Below are 22,216 nucleotides of genomic sequence, written 5' to 3'. Positions count from 1 at the left end.
CGTATGCGTTTTTTCCTGAATATATTCAGGAAAAAATGCATACGCCCTTTTTGGCCAACCAAGCAAGCTTGCAAAGGAAATCTGCACTACAATGAAGTCTCACTTCCCCCCGGTCAAAAGGGCCATCTGAAAAAAGTGAAAAATCCAGAAAGACAAGACAGGCCATGGAGAACTGGGAGCCTTGTTATGCTGATGGGCGGGATGTAAATTGCCAACAACCACTCGGGAGAAGTGTATGGTGTTTCCTGAAACATCTAAAAAACAAAGCAACAGAACCTAGGGCACTTCCACTTATGGTCCTATAGCTTAGGGAAATTAAAATCAAAAAGACACAGCCACCCCAAAGTTTGGAACGGCTCTGTTTACAAGAACCTCGTTTACAGTACAAGTTCAACATCGCAGAAAGTGAAAAATGGATAAAGAAGTTGTGGTATTTACTTACAAAGCAATATCACTCAGCAATGAAATCTGTGTCATCAGGCCCTTAGCAGCACAATGAGTGGATTCAGGTATGATGATTCTAACTGAAGTAAGTCACACAGAAAAAGAAACATCATAAGATATCAGTAATACACGGAATGTAAACTTGGCTACACAGGAACTGAATTACAGAACAGAACAGGGACTCAAATTTAGAAAACCAACTTATGCTTGCTTAAGGGTAAAGGTGAGTTGGGGTGCTGCATAAAACCAGAGATTGAAATGAGCACAGATAAAGTTCCTTAAGCCAAATATGGAATAGACAAGAGCTACTCCTTGCTCAACGAAATGGACTCAACACCGCATATTAAACGCCTAAGAATGTACCTGACTAGTAAGTATCTTAAAACCTATGGATTGCTATGTCTCCGAAAGAGAATCAAGCATGTGTACAGGGGCATAAACGCAGCAGTAATAGGATTGGAGAGGTTCGGTGAGCAAATGAAGACCCTTTGAAGTCATATTGCATGGTACCCATTCCACGGGTTTCAACTACCCAGGTTTAAGGTATTCTTCCTTCAGCTAAAACATGCATGTGGAACCTAGAGTATGATCAACCATGTGATCGGGAGACGTGTTCAAATATGTCTCAGTTTTCGTACCCTGGTACTCGGGTGCAACATTCCAGACGCTTTACTAACACTCTCCCGACTTGGAGAGTCAGTCCCTTTAACCTCCTGTTTGGCCCAGTTTGCAATTTCTGCTTAAGATAAACAGAAATAGCGAGAACCAATGAGAGGCTAGCTGGAGGTGTCTGGACGGGCAAATTTAACTCTCATTTCCCACCAGGAAGAGGAAATAACCAAAGGCTCAGCGTGCCGTGCCGGAACCAGATTAGGGCCTGAAGCCATCCTGTGGTGTTGCGGCCAGCTCAAAAGAAAGCGAGTTGAAGAAAGGAGCTCAGGGGCACTGTAATTCACAAACCTGCAGAGTTATAAATGACAGCTATCGTCCAAAAATAGACTGAAGTAAGGCTGCCAAGAGGACTTGAAAGCAGGGCAGAATTGCAGGAAAGCGATTTCAGGAGGTAGACTGGAATTGCATTGAAAGCATAGGAAAAGAGGCAGAACGTCCACAATGATGCACTTGGCCAAAAAGGGCGTATGCGTTTTTTCCTGAATATATTCAGGAAAAAACGCATACGCCCTTTTTGGCCAACCAAGCAAGCTTGCAAAGGAAATCTGCACTACAATGAAGTCTCACTTCCCCCCGGGCAAAAGGGCCATCTGAAAAAAGTGTAAAATCCAGAAAGGCAGGACAGGCCATGGAGAACTGGGAGCCTTGTTATGCTGATGGGCGGGATGTAAATTGCCAACAACCACTCGGGAGAAGTGTATGGTGTTTCCTGAAACATCTAAAAAACAAAGCAACAGAGCCTAGGGCACTTCCACTTATGGTCCTATAGCTTAGGGAAATTAAAATCAAAAAGACACAGCCACCCAAAAGTTTGGGACGCCTCCGTTTACAAGAACCTCGTTTACCATACAAGTTCAATATCACAGAAAGTGAAAAATGGATAAAGAACTTGTGGTACTTACGTACAATGCAGTATCACTCAGCAATGAAATCTATGTCATCAGGCCCATAGCAGCATAATGAGTGGATTCAGGTACGATGATTCTAACTGAAATAAGTCACACAGAAAAAGAAACATCATAAGATATCAGTAATACACGGAATGTAAACTTGGCTACACAGGAACTGAATTACAGAACAGAACAGGGTCTCAAATTTAGAAAACCAACTTATGCTTGCTTAAGGGGAAAGGTGAGTTGGGGTGCTGCATAAAACCAGAGATTGAAATGAGCACAGATAAAGTTCCTTAAGCCAAATATGGAATAGACAAGAGCTACTCCTTGCTCAACGAAATGGACTCAACACCCCATATTAAACGCCTAAGAATGTACCTGACTAGTAAGTATCTTAAAACCTATGGATTGCTATGTCTCCAAAAGAGAATCAAGCGTGTGTACAGGGGCATAAACGCAGCAGTGATAGGATTGGAGAGGTTCGGTGAGCAAATGAAGACCCTTTGAAGTCATATTGCATGGTACCCATTCCACGGGTCTCAACTCTCCAGGTTTAAGGTATTCTTCCTTCAGCTAAAACATGCATGTGGAACCCAGAGTATGATCAACCATGTGAACGGGAGACGTGTTCAAATATGTCTCAGTTTTCCTCCCCTGGTACTCGGGTGCAACATTCCAGACGCTTTATTAACACTCTCCCCACTTGGAGAGTCAGCCCCTTTAACCTCCTGTTTGGCCCAGTTTGCAATTTCTGCGGAAGATGAACAGGAATAGCGAAAACCAATGAGAGACTAGCTGGAGGTGTCTGGACGGGCAAATTTAACTCTCATTTCCCACCAGGAAGAGGAATTAACCAAAGGCTCAGCGTGCTGTGCCGGAACCAGATTAGGGCCTGAAGCCATCCTGCGGTGTTGCGGCCAGGTCACAAGAAAGTGAGTTGAAGAAAGGAGCTCAGGGGCACTGTATTTCACAAACCTGCAGAGTTATAAATGACAGCTATCGTCCAAAAATAGACTGAAGTAAGGCTGCCAAGAGGACTTGAAAGCGGGGCAGAATTGCAGGAAACCGATTTCAGGAGGTAGACTGGAATTGCATTGAAAGCATAGGAAAAGAGGCAGAACGTCCACAATGATGCACTTGGCCAAAAAGGGCGTATGCGTTTTTTCCTGAATATATTCAGGAAAAAACGCATACGCCCTTTTTGGCCACCCAAGCAAGCTTGCAAAGGAAATCTGCACTACAATGAAGTCTCACTTCCCCCCGGTCAAAAGGGCCATCTGAAAAAAGTGAAAAATCCAGAAAGGCAGGACAGGCCATGGAGAACTGGGAGCCTTGTTATGCTGATGGGCGGGATGTAAATTGCCAACAACCACTCGGGAGAAGTGTATGGTGTTTCCTGAAACATCTAAAAAACAAAGCAACAGAACCTAGGGCACTTCCACTTATGGTCCTATAGCTTAGGGAAATTAAAATCAAAAAGACACAGCCACCCCAAAGTTTGGAACGGATCTGTTTACAAGAACCTCGTTTACAGTACAAGTTCAACATCGCAGAAAGTGAAAAATGGATAAAGAAGTTGTGGTATTTACTTACAAAGCAATATCACTCAGCAATGAAATCTGTGTCATCAGGCCCGTAGCAGCACAATGAGTGGATTCAGGTATGATGATTCTAACTGAAATAAGTCACACAGAAAAGAAACATCATAAGATATCAGTAATACACGGAATGTAAACTTGGCTACACAGGAACTGAATTACAGAACAGAACAGGGTCTCAAATTTAGAAAACCAACTTATGCTTGCTTAAGGGTAAAGGTGAGTTGGGGTGCTGCATAAAACCAGAGATTGAAATGAGCACAGATAAAGTTCCTTAAGTCAAATATGGAATAGACAAGAGCTACTCCTTGCTCAACGAAATGGACTCAACACCGCATATTAACCGCCTAAGAATGTACCTTACTAGTAAGTATCGGAAAACCTATGGATTGCTATGTCTCCAAAAGAGAATCAAGCATGTGTACAGGGGCATAAACGCAGCAGTGATAGGATTGGAGAGGTTCGGTGAGCAAATGAAGACCCTTTGAAGTCATATTGCATGGTACGCATTCCACGGGTCTCAACTCTCCAGGTTTAAGGTATTCTTCCTTCAGCTAAAACATGCATGTGGAACCTAGAGTATGATCAACCATGTGATCGGGAGACGTGTTCAAATATGTCTCAGTTTTCCTCCCATGGTACTCGGGTGCAACATTCCAGACGCTTTACTAACACTCTCCCGACTTGGAGACTCAGTCCCTTTAACCTCCTGTTTGGCTCAGTTTGCAATTTCTGCGGAAGATGAACAGGAATAGCGAGAACCAATGAGAGACTAGCTGGAGGTGTCTGGACGGGCAAATTTAACTCTCATTTCCCACCAGGAAGAGGAATTAACCAAAGGCTCTGCGTGCCGTGCCGGAACCAGATTAGGGCCTGAAGCCATCCTGCGGTGTTGCGGCCAGGTCACAAGAAAGCGAGTTGAAGAAAGGAGCTCAGGGGCACTGTATTTCACAAACCTGCAGAGTTATAAATGACAGCTATCGTCCAAAAATAGACTGAAGTAAGGCTGCCAAGAGGACTTGAAAGCGGGGCAGAATTGCAGGAAACCGATTTCAGGAGGTAGACTGGAATTGCATTGAAAGCATAGGAAAAGAGGCAGAACGTCCACAATGATGCACTTGGCCAAAAAGGGCGTATGCGTTTTTTCCTGAATATATTCAGGAAAAAACGCATACGCCCTTTTTGGCCAACCAAGCAAGCTTGCAAAGGAAATCTGCACTACAATGAAGTCTCACTTCCCCCCGGTCAAAAGGGCCATCTGAAAAAAGTGTAAAATCCAGAAAGGCAGGACAGGCCATGGAGAACTGGGAGCCTTGTTATGCTGATGGGCGGGATGTAAATTGCCAACAACCACTCGGGAGAAGTGTATGGTGTTTCCTGAAACATCTAAAAAACAAAGCAACAGAACCTAGGGCACTTCCACTTATGGTCCTATAGCTTAGGGAAATTAAAATCAAAAAGACACAGCCACCCCAAAGTTTGGAACGGCTCTGTTTACAAGAAACTCGTTTACAGTACAAGTTCAACATCGCAGAAAGTGAAAAATGGATAAAGAAGTTGTGGTATTTACTTACAAAGCAATATCACTCAGCAATGAAATCTGTGTCATCAGGCCCGTAGCAGCACAATGAGTGGATTCAGGTATGATGATTCTAACTGAAATAAGTCACACAGAAAAGAAACATCATAAGATATCAGTAATACACGGAATGTAAACTTGGCTACACAGGAACTGAATTACAGAACAGAACAGGGTCTCAAATTTAGAAAACCAACTTATGCTTGCTTAAGGGTAAAGGTGAGTTGGGGTGCTGCATAAAACCAGAGATTGAAATGAGCACAGATAAAGTTCCTTAAGTCAAATATGGAATAGACAAGAGCTACTCCTTGCTCAACGAAATGGACTCAACACCGCATATTAACCGCCTAAGAATGTACCTTACTAGTAAGTATCGGAAAACCTATGGATTGCTATGTCTCCAAAAGAGATTCAAGCATGTGTACAGGGGCATAAACGCAGCAGTGATAGGATTGGAGAGGTTCGGTGAGCAAATGAAGACCCTTTGAAGTCATATTGCATGGTACGCATTCCACGGGTCTCAACTCTCCAGGTTTAAGGTATTCTTCCTTCAGCTAAAACATGCATGTGGAACCTAGAGTATGATCAACCATGTGATCGGGAGACGTGTTCAAATATGTCTCAGTTTTCCTCCCATGGTACTCGGGTGCAACATTCCAGACGCTTTACTAACACTCTCCCGACTTGGAGACTCAGTCCCTTTAACCTCCTGTTTGGCCCAGTTTGCAATTTCTGCGGAAGATGAACAGGAATAGCGAGAACCAATGAGAGACTAGCTGGAGGTGTCTGGACGGGCAAATTTAACTCTCATTTCCCACCAGGAAGAGGAATTAACCAAAGGCTCTGCGTGCCGTGCCGGAACCAGATTAGGGCCTGAAGCCATCCTGCGGTGTTGCGGCCAGGTCACAAGAAAGCGAGTTGAAGAAAGGAGCTCAGGGGCACTGTATTTCACAAACCTGCAGACTTATAAATGACAGCTATCGTCCAAAAATAGACTGAAGTAAGGCTGCCAAGAGGACTTGAAAGCGGGGCAGAATTGCAGGAAACCGATTTCAGGAGGTAGACTGGAATTGCATTGAAAGCATAGGAAAAGAGGCAGAACGTCCACAATGATGCACTTGGCCAAAAAGGGCGTATGCGTTTTTTCCTGAATATATTCAGGAAAAAACGCATACGCCCTTTTTGGCCAACCAAGCAAGCTTGCAAAGGAAATCTGCACTACAATGAAGTCTCACTTCCCCCCGGTCAAAAGGGCCATCTGAAAAAAGTGTAAAATCCAGAAAGGCAGGACAGGCCATGGAGAACTGGGAGCCTTGTTATGCTGATGGGCGGGATGTAAATTGCCAACAGACACTCGGGAGAAGTGTATGGTGTTTCCTGAAACATCTAAAAAACAAAGCAACAGAGCCTAGGGCACTGCCACTTATGGTCCTATAGCTTAGGGAAATTAAAATCAATAAGACACAGCCACCCCAAACTTTCGAACGGCTCTGTTTACAAGAACCTCGTTTACAGTACAAGTTCAACATCGCAGAAAGTGAAAAATGGATAAAGAAGTTGTGGTATTTACTTACAAAGCAATATCACTCAGCAATGAAATCTGTGTCATCAGGCCCGTAGCAGCACAATGAGTGGATTCAGGTATGATGATTCTAACTGAAATAAGTCACACAGAAAAGAAACATCATAAGATATCAGTAATACACGGAATGTAAACTTGGCTACACAGGAACTGAATTACAGAACAGAACAGGGTCTCAAATTTAGAAAACCAACTTATGCTTGCTTAAGGGTAAAGGTGAGTTGGGGTGCTGCATAAAACCAGAGATTGAAATGAGCACAGATAAAGTTCCTTAAGTCAAATATGGAATAGACAAGAGCTACTCCTTGCTCAACGAAATGGACTCAACACCGCATATTAAACGCCTAAGAATGTACCTTACTAGTAAGTATCGGAAAACCTATGGATTGCTATGTCTCCAAAAGAGAATCAAGCATGTGTACAGGGGCATAAACGCAGCAGTGATAGGATTGGAGAGGTTCGGTGAGCATATGAAGACCCTTTGAAGTCATATTGCATGGTACGCATTACACGGGTCTCAACTCTCCAGGTTTAAGGTATTCTTCCTTCAGCTAAAACATGCATGTGGAACCTAGAGTATGATCAACCATGTGATCGGGAGACGTGTTCAAATATGTCTCAGTTTTCCTCCCCTGGTACTCGGGTGCAACATTCCAGACGCTTTACTAACACTCTCCCGACTTGGAGAGTCAGTCCCTTTAACCTCCTGTTTGGCCCAGTTTGCAATTTCTGTGGAAGATGAACAGGAATAGCGAGAACCAATGAGAGACTAGCTGGAGGTGTCTGGACGGGCAAATTTAACTCTCATTTCCCACCAGGAAGAGGAATTAACCAAAGGCTCAACGTGCCGTGCCAGAACCAGATTAGGGCCTGAAGCCATCCTGCGGTGTTGCGGCCAGCTCAAAAGAAAGCGAGTTGAAGAAAGGAGCTCAGGGGCACTGTATTTCACAAACCTGCAGAGTTATAAATGACAGCTATCGTCCAAAAATAGACTGAAGTAAGGCTGCCAAGAGGACTTGAAAGCGGGGCAGAATTGCAGGAAACCGATTTCAGGAGGTAGACTGGAATTGCATTGAAAGCATAGGAAAAGAGGCAGAACGTCCACAATGATGCACTTGGCCAAAAAGGGCGTATGCGTTTTTTCCTGAATATATTCAGGAAAAAACGCATACGCCCTTTTTGGCCAACCAAGCAAGCTTGCAAAGGAAATCTGTACTACAATGAAGTCTCACTTCCCCCCGGTCAAAAGGGCCATCTGAAAACAGTGTAAAATCCAGAAAGGCAGGACAGGCCATGGAGAACTGGGAGCCTTGTTATGCTGATGGGCGGGATGTAAATTGCCAACAGACACTCGGGAGAAGTGTATGGTGTTTCCTGAAACATCTAAAAAACAAAGCAACAGAGCCTAGGGCACTGCCACTTATGGTCCTATAGCTTAGGGAAATTAAAATCAAAAAGACACAGCCACCCCAAACTTCCGAACGGCTCTGTTTACAAGAACCTCGTTTACAGTACAAGTTCAACATCGCAGAAAGTGAAAAATGGATAAAGAAGTTGTGGTATTTACTTACAAAGCAATATCACTCAGCAATGAAATCTGTGTCATCAGGCCCGTAGCAGCACAATGAGTGGATTCAGGTATGATGATTCTAACTGAAATAAGTCACACAGAAAAGAAACATCATAAGATATCAGTAATACACGGAATGTAAACTTGGCTACACAGGAACTGAATTACAGAACAGAACAGGGTCTCAAATTTAGAAAACCAACTTCTGCTTGCTTAAGGGGAAAGGTGAGTTGGGGTGCTGCATAAAACCAGAGATTGAAATGAGCACAGATAAAGTTCCTTAAGTCAAATATGGAATAGACAAGAGCTACTCCTTGCTCAACGAAATGGACTCAACACCGCATATTAAACGCCTAAGAATGTACCTGACTAGTAAGTATCTTAAAACTTATGGATTGCTATGTCTCCAAAAGAGAATCAAGCGTGTGTACAGGGGCATAAACGCAGCAGTGATAGGATTGGAGAGGTTCGGTGAGCAAATGAAGACCCTTTGAAGTCATATTGCATGGTACCCATTACACGGGTCTCAACTCTCCAGGTTTAAGGTATTCTTCCTTCAGCTAAAACATGCATGTGGAACCCAAGTATGATCAACCATGTGAACGGGAGACGTGTTCAAATATGTCTCAGTTTTCCTCCCCTGGTACTCGGGTGCAACATTCCAGACGCTTTACTAACACTCTCCCCACTTGGAGAGTCAGCGCCTTTAATCTCCTGTTTGGCCCAGTTTGCAATTTCTGCGGAAGATGAACAGGAATAGCGAGAACCAATGAGAGGCTAGCTGGAGGTGTCTGGACGGGCAAATTTAACTCTCATTTCCCACCAGGAAGAGGAAATAACCAAAGGCTCAGCGTGCCGTACCAGAACCAGATTAGGGCCTGAAGCCATCCTGCGGTGTTGCGGCCAGCTCAAAAGAAAGCGAGTTGAAGAAAGGAGCTCAGGGGCACTGTAATTCACAAACCTGCAGAGTTAAAAATGACAGCTATCGTCCAAAAATAGACTGAAGCAAGGCTGCCAAGAGGACTTGAAAGAGGGGCAGAATTGCAGGAAACCGATTTCAGGAGGTAGACTGGAATTGCATTGAAAGCATAGGAAAAGAGGCAGAACGTACACAATGATGCACTTGGCCAAAAAGGGCGTATGCGTTTTTTCCTGAATATATTCAGGAAAAAACGCATACGCCCTTTTTGGCCAACCAAGCAAGCTTGCAAAGGAAATCTGCACTACAATGAAGTCTCACTTCCCACCGGTCAAAAGGGCCATCTGAAAAAAGTGTAAAATCCAGAAAGAGAAGACAGGCCATGGAGAACTGGGAGCCTTGTTATGCTGATGGGCGGGATGTAAATTGCCAACAACCACTGGGGAGAAGTGTATGGTGTTTCCTGAAACATCTAAAAAACAAAGCAACAGAACCTAGGGCACTTCCACTTATGGTCCTATAGCTTAGGGAAATTAAAATCAAAAAGACACAGCCACCCCAAAGTTTGGAACGGATCTGTTTACAAGAACCTCGTTTACAGTACAAGTTCAACATCGCAGAAAGTGAAAAATGGATAAAGAAGTTGTGGTATTTACTTACAAAGCAATATCACTCAGCAATGAAATCTGTGTCATCAGGCCCTTAGCATCACAATGAGTGGATTCAGGTATGATGATTCTAACTGAAATAAGTCACACAGAAAAAGAAACATCATAAGATATCAGTAATACACGGAATGTAAACTTGGCTACACAGGAACTGAATTCCAAAACGGAACAGTGTCTCAAATTTAGAAAACCAACTTATGCTTGCTTAAGGGTAAAGGTGAGTTGGGGTGATGCATAAAACCAGAGATTGAAATGAGCACAGAAAAAGTTCCTTAAGCCAAATATGGAATAGACAAGAGCTACTCCTTGCTCAACGAAATGGACTCAACACCCCATATTAAACGCCTAAGAATGTACCTGACTAGTAAGTATCTTAAAACTTATGGATTGCTATGTCTCCAAAAGAGAATCAAGCGTGTGTACAGGGGCATAAACGCAGCAGTGATAGGATTGGAGAGGTTCGGTGAGCAAATGAAGACCCTTTGAAGTCATATTGCATGGTACCCATTACACGGGTCTCAACTCTCCAGGTTTAAGGTATTCTTCCTTCAGCTAAAACATGCATGTGGAACCCAAGTATGATCAACCATGTGAACGGGAGACGTGTTCAAATATGTCTCAGTTTTCCTCCCCTGGTACTCGGGTGCAACATTCCAGACGCTTTACTAACACTCTCCCCACTTGGAGAGTCAGCGCCTTTAATCTCCTGTTTGGCCCAGTTTGCAATTTCTGCGGAAGATGAACAGGAATAGCGAGAACCAATGAGAGGCTAGCTGGAGGTGTCTGGACGGGCAAATTTAACTCTCATTTCCCACCAGGAAGAGGAAATAACCAAAGGCACAGCGTGCCGTACCGGAACCAGATTAGGGCCTGAAGCCATCCTGCGGTGTTGCGGCCAGGTCACAAGAAAGCGAGTTGAAGAAAGGAGCTCAGGGGCACTGTAATTCACAAACCTGCAGAGTTATAAATGACAGCTATCGTCCAAAAATAGACTGAAGCAAGGATGCCAAGAGGACTTGAAAGAGGGGCAGAATTGCAGGAAACCGATTTCAGGAGGTAGACTGGAATTGCATTGAAAGCATAGGAAAAGAGGCAGAACGTCCACAATGATGCACTTGGCCAAAAAGGGCGTATGCGTTTTTTCCTGAATATATTCAGGAAAAAATGCATACGCACTTTTTGGCCAACCAAGCAAGCTTGCAAAGGAAATGTGCACTACAATGAAGTCTCACTTCCCCCCGGTCAAAAGGGCCATCTGAAAAAAGTGTAAAATCCAGAAAGGCAGGACAGGCCATGGACAACTGGGAGCCTTGTTATGCTGATGGGCGGGATGTAAATTGCCAACAACCACTCGGGAGAAGTGTATGGTGTTTCCTGAAACATCTAAAAAACAAAGCAACAGAGCCTAGGGCACTTCCACTTATGGTCCTATAGCTTAGGGAAATTAAAATCAAAAAGACACAGCCACCCCAAAGTTTGGGACGCCTCCGTTTACAAGAACCTCGTTTACCATACAAGTTCCATATCACAGAAAGTGAAAAATGGATAAAGAACTTGTGGTACTTACGTACAATGCAGTATCACTCAGCAATGAAATCTATGTCTTCATGCCCGTAGCAGCATAATGAGTGGATTCAGGTACGATGATTCTAACTGAAATAAGTCACACAGAAAAAGAAACATCATAAGATATCACTAATACACGGAATGTAAACTTGGCTACACAGGAACTGAATTACAGAACAGAACAGGGTCTCAAATTTAGAAAACCAACTTATGCTTGCTTAAGGGGAAAGGTGAGTTGGGGTGCTGCATAAAACCAGAGATTGAAATGAGCACAGATAAAGTTCCTTAAGCCAAATATGGAATAGACAAGAGCTACTCCTTGCTCAACGAAATGGACTCAACACCCCATAGTAAACGCCTAAGTATGTACCTGACTAGTAAGTATCTTAAAACCTATGGATTGCTATGTCTCCAAAAGAGAATCAAGCGTGTGTACAGAGGCATAAACGCAGCAGTGATAGGATTGGAGAGGTTCGGTGAGCAAATGAAGACCCTTTGAAGTCATATTGCATGGTACCCATTACACGGGTCTCAACTCTCCAGGTTTAAGGTATTCTTCCTTCAGCTAAAACATGCATGTGGAACCCAAGTATGATCAACCATGTGAACGGGAGACGTGTTCAAATATGTCTCAGTTTTCCTCCCCTGGTACTCGGGTGCAACATTCCAGACGCTTTACTAACACTCTCCCCACTTGGAGAGTCAGCGCCTTTAACCTCCTGTTTGGCCCAGTTTGCAATTTCTGCGGAAGATGAACAGGAATAGCGAGAACCAATGAGAGGCTAGCTGGAGGTGTCTGGACGGGCAAATTTAACTCTCATTTCCCACCAGGAAGAGGAAATAACCAAAGGCTCAGCGTGCCGTGCCGTAACCAGATTAGGGCCTGAAGCCATCCTGCGGTGTTGCGGCCAGGTCACAAGAAAGCAAGTTGAAGAAAGGAGCTCAGGGGCACTGTAATTCACAAACCTGCAGAGTTATAAATGACAGCTATCGTCCAAAAATAGACTGAAGTAAGGCTGCCAAGAGGACTTGAAAGCGGGGCAGAATTGCAGGAAACCGATTTCAGGAGGTAGACTGGAATTGCATTGAAAGCATAGGAAAAGAGGCAGAACGTCCACAATGATGCACTTGGCCAAAAAGGGCGTATGCGTTTTTTCCTGAATATATTCAGGAAAAAACGCATACGCCCTTTTTGGCCAACCAAGCAAGCTTGCAAAGGAAATGTGCACTACAATGAAGTCTCACTTCCCCCCGGTCAAAAGGGCCATCTGAAAAAAGTGTAAAATCCAGAAAGGCAGGACAGGCCATGGACAACTTGGAGCCTTGTTATGCTGATGGGCGGGATGTAAACTGCCAACAGCCACTCGGGAGAAGTGTATGGTGTTTCCTGAAACATCTAAAAAACAAAGCAACAGAGCCTAGGGCACTTCCACTTATGGTCCTATAGCTTAGGGAAATTAAAATCAAAAAGACACAGCCACCCCAAAGTTTGGGACACCTCCGTTTACAAGAACCTCGTTTACCATACAAGTTCAATATCACAGAAAGTGAAAAATGGATAAAGAACTTGTGGTACTTACGTACAATGCAGTATCACTCAGCAATGAAATCTATGTCATCATGCCCGTAGCAGCATAATGAGTGGATTCAGGTACGATGATTCTAACTGAAGTAAGTCACACAGAAAAAGAAACATCATAAGATATCACTAATACACGGAATGTAAACTTGGCTACACAGGAACTGCATTCCAAAACAGAACAGGGTCTCAAATTTAGAAAACCAACTTATGCTTGCTTAAGGGGAAAGGTGAGTTGGGGTGCTGCATAAAACCAGAGATTGAAATGAGCACAGATAAAGTTCCTTAAGCCAAATATGGAATAGACAAGAGCTACTCCTTGCTCAACGAAATGGACTCAACACCCCATAGTAAACGCCTAAGAATGTACCTGACTAGTAAGTATCTTAAAACCTATGGATTGCTATGTCTCCAAAAGAGAATCAAGCGTGTGTACAGGGGCATAAACGCAGCAGTGATAGGATTGGAGAGGTTCGGTGAGCAAATGAAGACCCTTTGAAGTCATATTGCATGGTACCCATTACACGGGTCTCAACTCTCCAGGTTTAAGGTATTCTTCCTTCAGCTAAAACATGCATGTGGAACCCAAGTATGATCAACCATGTGAACGGGAGACGTGTTCAAATATGTCTCAGTTTTCCTCCCCTGGTACTCGGGTGCAACATTCCAGACGCTTTACTAACACTCTCCGCACTTGAAGAGTCAGCGCCTTTAACCTCCTGTTTGGCCCAGTTTGCAATTTCTGCGGAAGATGAACAGGAATAGCGAGAACCAATGAGAGGCTAGCTGGAGGTGTCTGGACGGGCAAATTTAACTCTCATTTCCCACCAGGAAGAGGAATTAACCAAAGGCTCAGCATGCCGTGCCGGAACCAGATTAGGGCCTGAAGCCATCCTGCGGTGTTGCGGCCAGGTCACAAGAAAGCAAGTTGAAGAAAGGAGCTCAGGGGCACTGTAATGCACAAACCTGCAGAGTTATAAATGACAGCTATCGTCCAAAAATAGACTGAAGTAAGGCTGCCAAGAGGACTTGAAAGCGGGGCAGAATTGCAGGAAACCGATTTCAGGAGGTAGACTGGAATTGCATTGAAAGCATAGGAAAAGAGGCAGAACGTCCACAATGATGCACTTGGCCAAAAAGGGCGTATGCGTTTTTTCCTGAATATATTCAGGAAAAAACGCATACGCCCTTTTTGGCCAACCAAGCAAGCTTGCAAAGGAAATCTGCACTACAATGAAGTCTCACTTCCCCCCGGTCAAAAGGGCCATCTGAAAAAAGTGTAAAATCCAGAAAGGCAACAGGCCATTGAGAATTGGGAGCCTTGTTATGCAGATGGGCGGGATCTAAATTGCCAACAGACAATTGGGAGAAGTGTATGGTGTTTCCTGAAACATCTAAAAAACAAAGCAACAGAGCCTAGGGCACTTCCACTTATGGTCCTATAGCTTAGGGAAATTAAAATCAAAAAGACACAGCCACCCCAAAGTTTGGAACGGCTCTGTTTACAAGAACCTCGTTTACAGTACAAGTTCAACATCGCAGAAAGTGAAAAATGGATAAAGAAGTTGTGGTATTCACTTACAAAGCAATATCACTCAGCAATGAAATCTATGTCATCAGGCCCTTAGCATCACAATGAGTGGATTCAGGTATGATGATTCTAACTGAAATAAGTCACACAGAAAAAGAAACATCATAAGCTATCACTAATACACGGAATGTAAACTTGGCTACACAGGAACTGAATTCCAAAACAGAACAGTGTCTCAAATTTAGAAAACCAACTTATGCTTGCTTAAGGGGAAAGGTGAGTTGGGGTGCTGCATAAAACCAGAGATTGAAATGAGCACAGATAAAGTTCCTTAAGCCAAATATGGAATAGACAAGAGCTACTCCTTGCTCAACGAAATGGACTCAACACCCCATATTAAACGCCTAAGAATGTACCTGACTAGTAAGTAGCTTAAAACCTATGGATTGCTATGTCTCCAAAAGAGAATCAAGCGTGTGTACAGGGGCATAAACGCAGCAGTGATAGGATTGGAGAGGTTCAGTGAGCAAAGGAAGACCCTTTGAAGTCATATTGCATGGTACCCATTACACGGGTCTCAACTCTCCAGGTTTAAGGTATTCTTCCTTCAGCTAAAACATGCATGTGGAACCCAAGTATGATCAACCATGTGAACGGGAGACGTGTTCAAATATGTCTCAGTTTTCCTCCCCTGGTACTCGGGTGCAACATTCCAGACGCTTTACTAACACTCTCCCCACTTGGAGAGTCAGCGCCTTAAACCTCCTGTTTGGCCCAGTTTGCAATTTCTGCGGAAGATGAACAGGAATAGCGAGAACCAATGAGAGGCTAGCTGGAGGTGTCTGGACGGGCAAATTTAACTCCCATTTCCCACCAGGAAGAGGAAATAACCAAAGGCTCAGCGTGCCGTACCGGAACCAGATTAGGGCCTGAAGCCATCCTGCGGTGTTGCGGCCAGCTCAAAAGAAAGCGAGTTGAAGAAAGGAGCTCAGGGGCACTGTAATTCACAAACCTGCAGAGTTATAAATGACAGCTATCGTCCAAAAATAGACTGAAGCAAGGCTGCCAAGAGGACTTGAAAGAGGGGCAGAATTGCAGGAAACCGATTTCAGGAGGTAGACTGGAATTGCATTGAAAGCATAGGAAAAGAGGCAGAACGTCCACAATGATGCACTTGGCCATAAAGGGCGTATGCGTTTTTTCCTGAATATATTCAGGAAAAAACGCATACGCCCTTTTTGGCCAACCAAGCAAGCTTGCAAAGGAAATGTGCACTACAAAGAAGTCTCACTTCCCCCTGGTCAAAAGGGCCATCTGAAAAAAGTGTAAAATCCAGAAAGGCAGGACAGGCCATGGACAACTGGGAGCCTTGTTATGCTGATGGGCGGGATGTAAATTGCCAACAACCACTCGGGAGAAGGGTATGGTGTTTCCTGAAACATCTAAAAAACAAAGCAACAGAGCCTAGGGCACTGCCACTTATGGTCCTATAGCTTAGGGAAATTAAAATCAAAAAGACACAGCCACCCCAAAGTTTGGGACGCCTCCGTTTACAAGAACCTCGTTTACCATACAAGTTCAATATCACAGAAAGTGAAAAATGGATAAAGAACTTGTGGTACTTACGTACAATGCAGTATCACTCAGCAATGAAATCTATGTCATCATGCCCGTAGCAGCATAATGAGTGGATTCAGGTACGATGATTCTAACTGAAATAAGTCACACAGAAAAAGAAACATCATAAGATATCACTAATACACGGAATGTAAACTTTGCTACACAGGAACTGCATTCCAAAACAGAACAGGGTCTCAAATTTAGAAAACCAACTTATGCTTGCTTAAGGGGAAAGGTGAGTTGGGGTGCTGCATAAAACCAGAGATTGAAATGAGCACAGATAAAGTTCCTTAAGCCAAATATGGAATAGACAAGAGCTACTCCTTGCTCAACGAAATGGACTCAACACCCCATAGTAAACGCCTAAGAATGTACCTGACTAGTAAGTAGCTTAAAACCTATGGATTTCTATGTCTCCAAAAGAGAATCAAGCGTGTGTACAGGGGCATAAACGCAGCAGTGATAGGATTGGAGAGGTTCAGTGAGCAAAGGAAGACCCTTTGAAGTCATATTGCATGGTACCCATTACACGGGTCTCAACTCTCCAGGTTTAAGGTATTCTTCCTTCAGCTAAAACATGCATGTGGAACCCAAGTATGATCAACCATGTGAACGGGAGACGTGTTCAAATATGTCTCAGTTTTCCTCCCCTGGTACTCGGGTGCAACATTCCAGACGCTTTACTAACACTCTCCCCACTTGGAGAGTCAGCGCCTTTAACCTCCTGTTTGGCCCAGTTTGCAGTTTCTGCGGAAGATGAACAGGAATAGCGAGAACCAATGAGAGGCTAGCTGGAGGTGTCTGGACGGGCAAATTTAACTCTCATTTTCCACCAGGAAGAGGAAATAACCAAAGGCTCAGCGTGCCGTACCGGAACCAGATTAGGGCCTGAAGACATCCTGCGGTGTTGCGGCCAGGTCACAAGAAAGCGAGTTGAAGAAAGGAGCTCAGGGGCACTGTAATTCACAAAACTGCAGAGTTATAAATGAGAGCTATCGTCCAAAAATAGACTGAAGTAAGGCTGCCAAGAGGACTTGAAAGCGGGGCAGAATTGCAGGAAACCGATTTCAGGAGGTAGACAGGAATTGCATTGAAAGCATAGGAAAAGAGGCAGAACGTCCACAATGATGCACTTGGCCAAAAAGGGCGTATGCGTTTTTTCCTGAATATATTCAGGAAAAAACGCATACGCCCTTTTTGGCCAACCAAGCAAGCTTGCAAAGGAAATCTGCACTACAATGAAGTCTCACTTCCCCCCGGTCAAAAGGGCCATCTGAAAAAAGTGTAAAATCCAGAAAGACAAGACAGGCCATGGAGAACTGGAAGCCTTGTTATGCTGATGGGCGGGATGTAAATTGCCATCAACCACTCGGGAGAAGTGTATGGTGTTTCCTGAAACATCTAAAAAACAAAGCAACAGAACCTAGGGCACTTCCACTTATGGTCCTATAGCTTAGGGAAATTAAAATCAAAAAGACACAGCCACCCCAAAGTTTGGAACGGCTCTGTTTACAAGAACCTCGTTTACAGTACAAGTTCAACATCGCAGAAAGTGAAAAATGGATAAAGAAGTTGTGGTATTTACTTACAAAGCAATATCACTCAGCAATGAAATCTGTGTCATCAGGCCCTTAGCAGCACAATGAGTGGATTCAGGTACGATGATTCTACCTGAAATAAGTCACACAGAAAAAGAAACATCATAAGATATCAGTAATACACGGAATGTAAACTTGGCTACACAGGAACTGAATTACAGAACAGAACAAGTTCTCAAATTTAGAAAACCAACTTATGCTTGCTTAAGGGGAAAGGTGAGTTGGGGTGCTGCATAAAACCAGAGATTGAAATGAGCACAGATAAAGTTCCTTAAGCCAAATATGGAATAGACAAGAGCTACTCCTTGCTCAACGAAATGGACTCAACACCGCATATTAAACGCCTAAGAATGTACCTGACTAGTAAGTATCTTAAAACCTAGGGATTGCTATGTCTCAGAAAGAGAATCAAGCATGTGTACAGGGGCATAAATGCAGCAGTGATAGGATTGGAGAGGTTCGGTGAGCAAATGAAGACCCTTTGAAGTCATATTGCATGGTACCCATTACACGGGTCTCAACTCTCCAGGTTTAAGGTATTCTTCCTTCAGCTAAAACATGCATGTGGAACCCAAGTATGATCAACCATGTGAACGGGAGACGTGTTCAAATATGTCTCAGTTTTCCTCCCCTGGTACTCGGGTGCAACATTCCAGACGCTTTACTAACACTCTCCCCACTTGGAGAGTCAGCGCCTTTAACCTCCTGTTTGGCCCAGTTTGCAATTTCTGCGGAAGATGAACAGGAATAGCGAGAACCAATGAGAGACTAGCTGGAGGTGTCTGGACGGGCAAATTTAACTCTCATTTCCCACCAGGAAGAGGAATTAACCAAAGGCTCAGCGTGCCGTGCCGGAACCAGATTAGGGCCTGAAGCCATCCTGCGGTGTTGCGGCCAGGTCACAAGAAAGCGAGTTGAAGAAAGGAGCTCAGGGGCACTGTAATTCACAAACCTGCAGAGTTATAAATGACAGCTATCGTCCAAAAATAGACTGAAGTAAGGCTGCCAAGAGGACTTGAAAGCGGGGCAGAATTGCAGGAAACCGATTTCAGGAGGTAGACTGGAATTGCATTGAAAGCATAGGAAAAGAGGCAGAACGTCCACAATGATGCACTTGGCCAAAAAGGGCGCATGCATTTTTTCCTGAATATATTCAGGAAAAAACGCATGCGCCCTTTTTGGCCAACCAAGCAAGCTTGCAAAGGAAATCTGCACTACAATGAAGTCTCACTTCCCCCCGGTCAAAAGGGCCATCTGAAAAAAGTGTAAAATCCAGAAAGGGAGGACAGGCCATGGAGAACTGGGAGCCTTGTTATGCTGATGGGCGGGATGTAAATTGCCAACAGACACTCGGGAGAAGTGTATGGTGTTTCCTGAAACATCTAAAAAACAAAGCAACAGAGCCTAGGGCACTGCCACTTATGGTCCTATAGCTTAGGGAAATTAAAATCAAAAAGACACAGCCACCCCAAAGTTTGGGACGCCTCTGTTTACAAGAACCTCGTTTACAGTACAAGTTCAACATCGCAGAAAGTGAAAAATGGATAAAGAAGTTGTGGTATTTACTTACAAAGCAATATCACTCAGCAATGAAATCTATGTCATCAGGCCCTTAGCATCACAATGAGTGGATTCAGGTATGATGATTCTACCTGAAATAAGTCACACAGAAAAAGAAACATCATAAGATATCAGTAATACACGGAATGTAAACTTGGCTACACAGGAACTGAATTACAGAACAGAACAGGGACTCAAATTTAGAAAACCAACTTATGCTTGCTTAAGGGTAAAGGTGAGTTGGGGTGCTGCATAAAACCAGAGATTGAAATGAGCACAGATAAAGTTCCTTAAGTCAAATATGGAATAGACAAGAGCTACTCCTTGCTCAACGAAATGGACTCAACACCGCATATTAACCGCCTAAGAATGTACCTTACTAGTAAGTATCGGAAAACCTATGGATTGCTATGTCTCCGAAAGAGAATCAAGCATGTGTACAGGGGCATAAACGCAGCAGTGATAGGATTGGAGAGGTTCGGTGAGCAAATGAAGACCCTTTGAAGTCATATTGCATGGTTCGCATTACACGGGTCTCAACTCTCCAGGTTTAAGGTATTCTTCCTTCAGCTAAAACATGCATGTGGAACCTAGAGTATGATCAACCATGTGATCGGGAGACGTGTTCAAATATGTCTCAGTTTTCCTCCCCTGGTACTCGGGTGCAACATTCCAGACGCTTTACTAACACTCTCCCGACATGGAGAGTCAGTCCCTTTAACCTCCTGTTTGGCCCAGTTTGCAATTTCTGCGGAAGATGAACAGGAATAGCGAGAACCAATGAGAGACTAGCTGGAGGTGTCTGGACGGGCAAATTTAACTCTCATTTCCCACCAGGAAGAGGAATTAACCAAAGGCTCAGCATGCCGGGCCGGAACCAGATTAGGGCCTGAAGCCATCCTGCGGTGTTGCGGCCAGGTCACAAGAAAGCGAGTTGAAGAAAGGAGCTCAGGGGCACTGTAATTCACAAACCTGCAGAGTTATAAATGACAGCTATCGTCCAAAAATAGACTGAAGTAAGGCTGCCAAGAGGACTTGAAAGCGGGGCAGAATTGCAGGAAACCGATTTCAGGAGGTAGACCGGAATTGCATTGAAAGCATAGGAAAAGAGGCAGAACGTCCACAATGATGCACTTGGCCAAAAAGGGCGTATGCGTTTTTTCCTGAATATATTCAGGAAAAAACGCATACGCCCTTTTTGGCCAACCAAGCAAGCTTGCAAAGGAAATCTGCACTACAATGAAGTCTCACTTCCCCCCGGTCAAAAGGGCCATCTGAAAAAAGTGTAAAATCCAGAAAGACAAGACAGGCCATGGAGAACTGGGAGCCTTGTTATGCTGATGGGCGGGATGTAAATTGCCAACAACCACTCGGGAGAAGTGTATGGTGTTTCCTGAAACATGTAAAAAACAAAGCAACAGAACCTAGGGCACTTCCACTTATGGTCCTATAGCTTAGGGAAATTAAAATCAAAAAGACACAGCCACCCCAAAGTTTGGGACGCCTCTGTTTACAAGAACCTCGTTTACAGTACAAGTTCAACATCGCAGAAAGTGAAAATGGATAAAGAAGTTGTGGTATTTACTTACAAAGCAATATCACTCAGCAATGAAATCTGTGTCATCAGGCCCTTAGCAGCACAATGAGTGGATTCAGGTACGATGATTCTAACTGAAATAAGTCACACAGAAAAAGAAACATCATAAGATATCAGTAATACACGGAATGTAAACTTGGCTACACAGGAACTGAATTCCAAAACAGAACAGGGTCTCAAATTTAGAAAACCAAGTTATGCTTGCTTAAGGGGAAAGGTGAGTTGGGGTGCTGCATAAAACCAGAGATTGAAATGAGCACAGATAAAGTTCCTTAAGCCAAATATGGAATAGACAAGAGCTACTCCTTGCTCAACGAAATGGACTCAACACCCCATATTAAACGCCTAAGAATGTACCTGACTAGTAAGTAGCTTAAAACCTATGGATTTCTATGTCTCCAAAAGAGAATCAAGCATGTGTACAGGGGCATAAACGCAGCAGTGATAGGATTGGAGAGGTTCAGTGAGCAAATGAAGACCCTTTGAAGTCATATTGCATGGTACCCATTACACGGGTCTCAACTCTCCAGGTTTAAGGTATTCTTCCTTCAGCTAAAACATGCATGTGGAACCCAAGTATGATCAACCATGTGAACGGGAGACGTGTTCAAATATGTCTCAGTTTTCCTCCCCTGGTACTCGGGTGCAACATTCCAGACGCTTTACTAACACTCTCCCCACTTGGAGAGTCAGCGCCTTTAACCTCCTGTTTGGCCCAGTTTGCAGTTTCTGCGGAAGATGAACAGGAATAGCGAGAACCAATGAGAGGCTAGCTGGAGGTGTCTGGACGGGCAAATTTAACTCTCATTTTCCACCAGGAAGAGGAAATAACCAAAGGCTCAGCGTGCCGTACCGGAACCAGATTAGGGCCTGAAGCCATCCTGCGGTGTTGCGGCCAGGTCACAAGAAAGCGAGTTGAAGAAAGGAGCTCAGGGGCACTGTAATTCACAAAACTGCAGAGTTATAAATGACAGCTATCGTCCAAAAATAGACTGAAGTAAGGCTGCCAAGAGGACTTGAAAGCGGGGCAGAATTGCAGGAAACCGATTTCAGGAGGTAGACTGGAATTGCATTGAAAGCATAGGAAAAGAGGCAGAACGTCCACAATGATGCACTTGGCCAAAAAGGGCGTATGCGTTTTTTCCTGAATATATTCAGGAAAAAACGCATACGCCCTTTTTGGCCAACCAAGCAAGCTTGCAAAGGAAATCTGCACTACAATGAAGTCTCACTTCCCCCC

General features: G+C 44.0%; 1 long non-coding RNA gene across 1 annotated transcript in view; it reads right to left on the bottom strand.

Moving 5' to 3' along the window:
• The window catches only part of LOC307181097, a 183,421-nt gene that overhangs the window by 129,026 nt on the left and 32,179 nt on the right, over nt 1–22,216 (bottom strand). Inside the window, exon 2 of the long non-coding RNA XR_013825896.1 lies at nt 2,015–2,104. This is a non-coding gene — a long non-coding RNA (uncharacterized lncRNA). The remainder of the gene's footprint in view (nt 1–2,014; nt 2,105–22,216) is intronic.

The sequence above is a fragment of the Stenella coeruleoalba genome (assembly GCF_951394435.1).
Source record: "Stenella coeruleoalba genome assembly, contig: scaffold_57, whole genome shotgun sequence".
Taxonomy (NCBI): Eukaryota; Metazoa; Chordata; class Mammalia; order Artiodactyla; family Delphinidae; genus Stenella; species Stenella coeruleoalba.
Note: the sequence above shows the minus strand (reverse complement) of the source record. Positions and strands in the feature narration are given on the sequence as shown.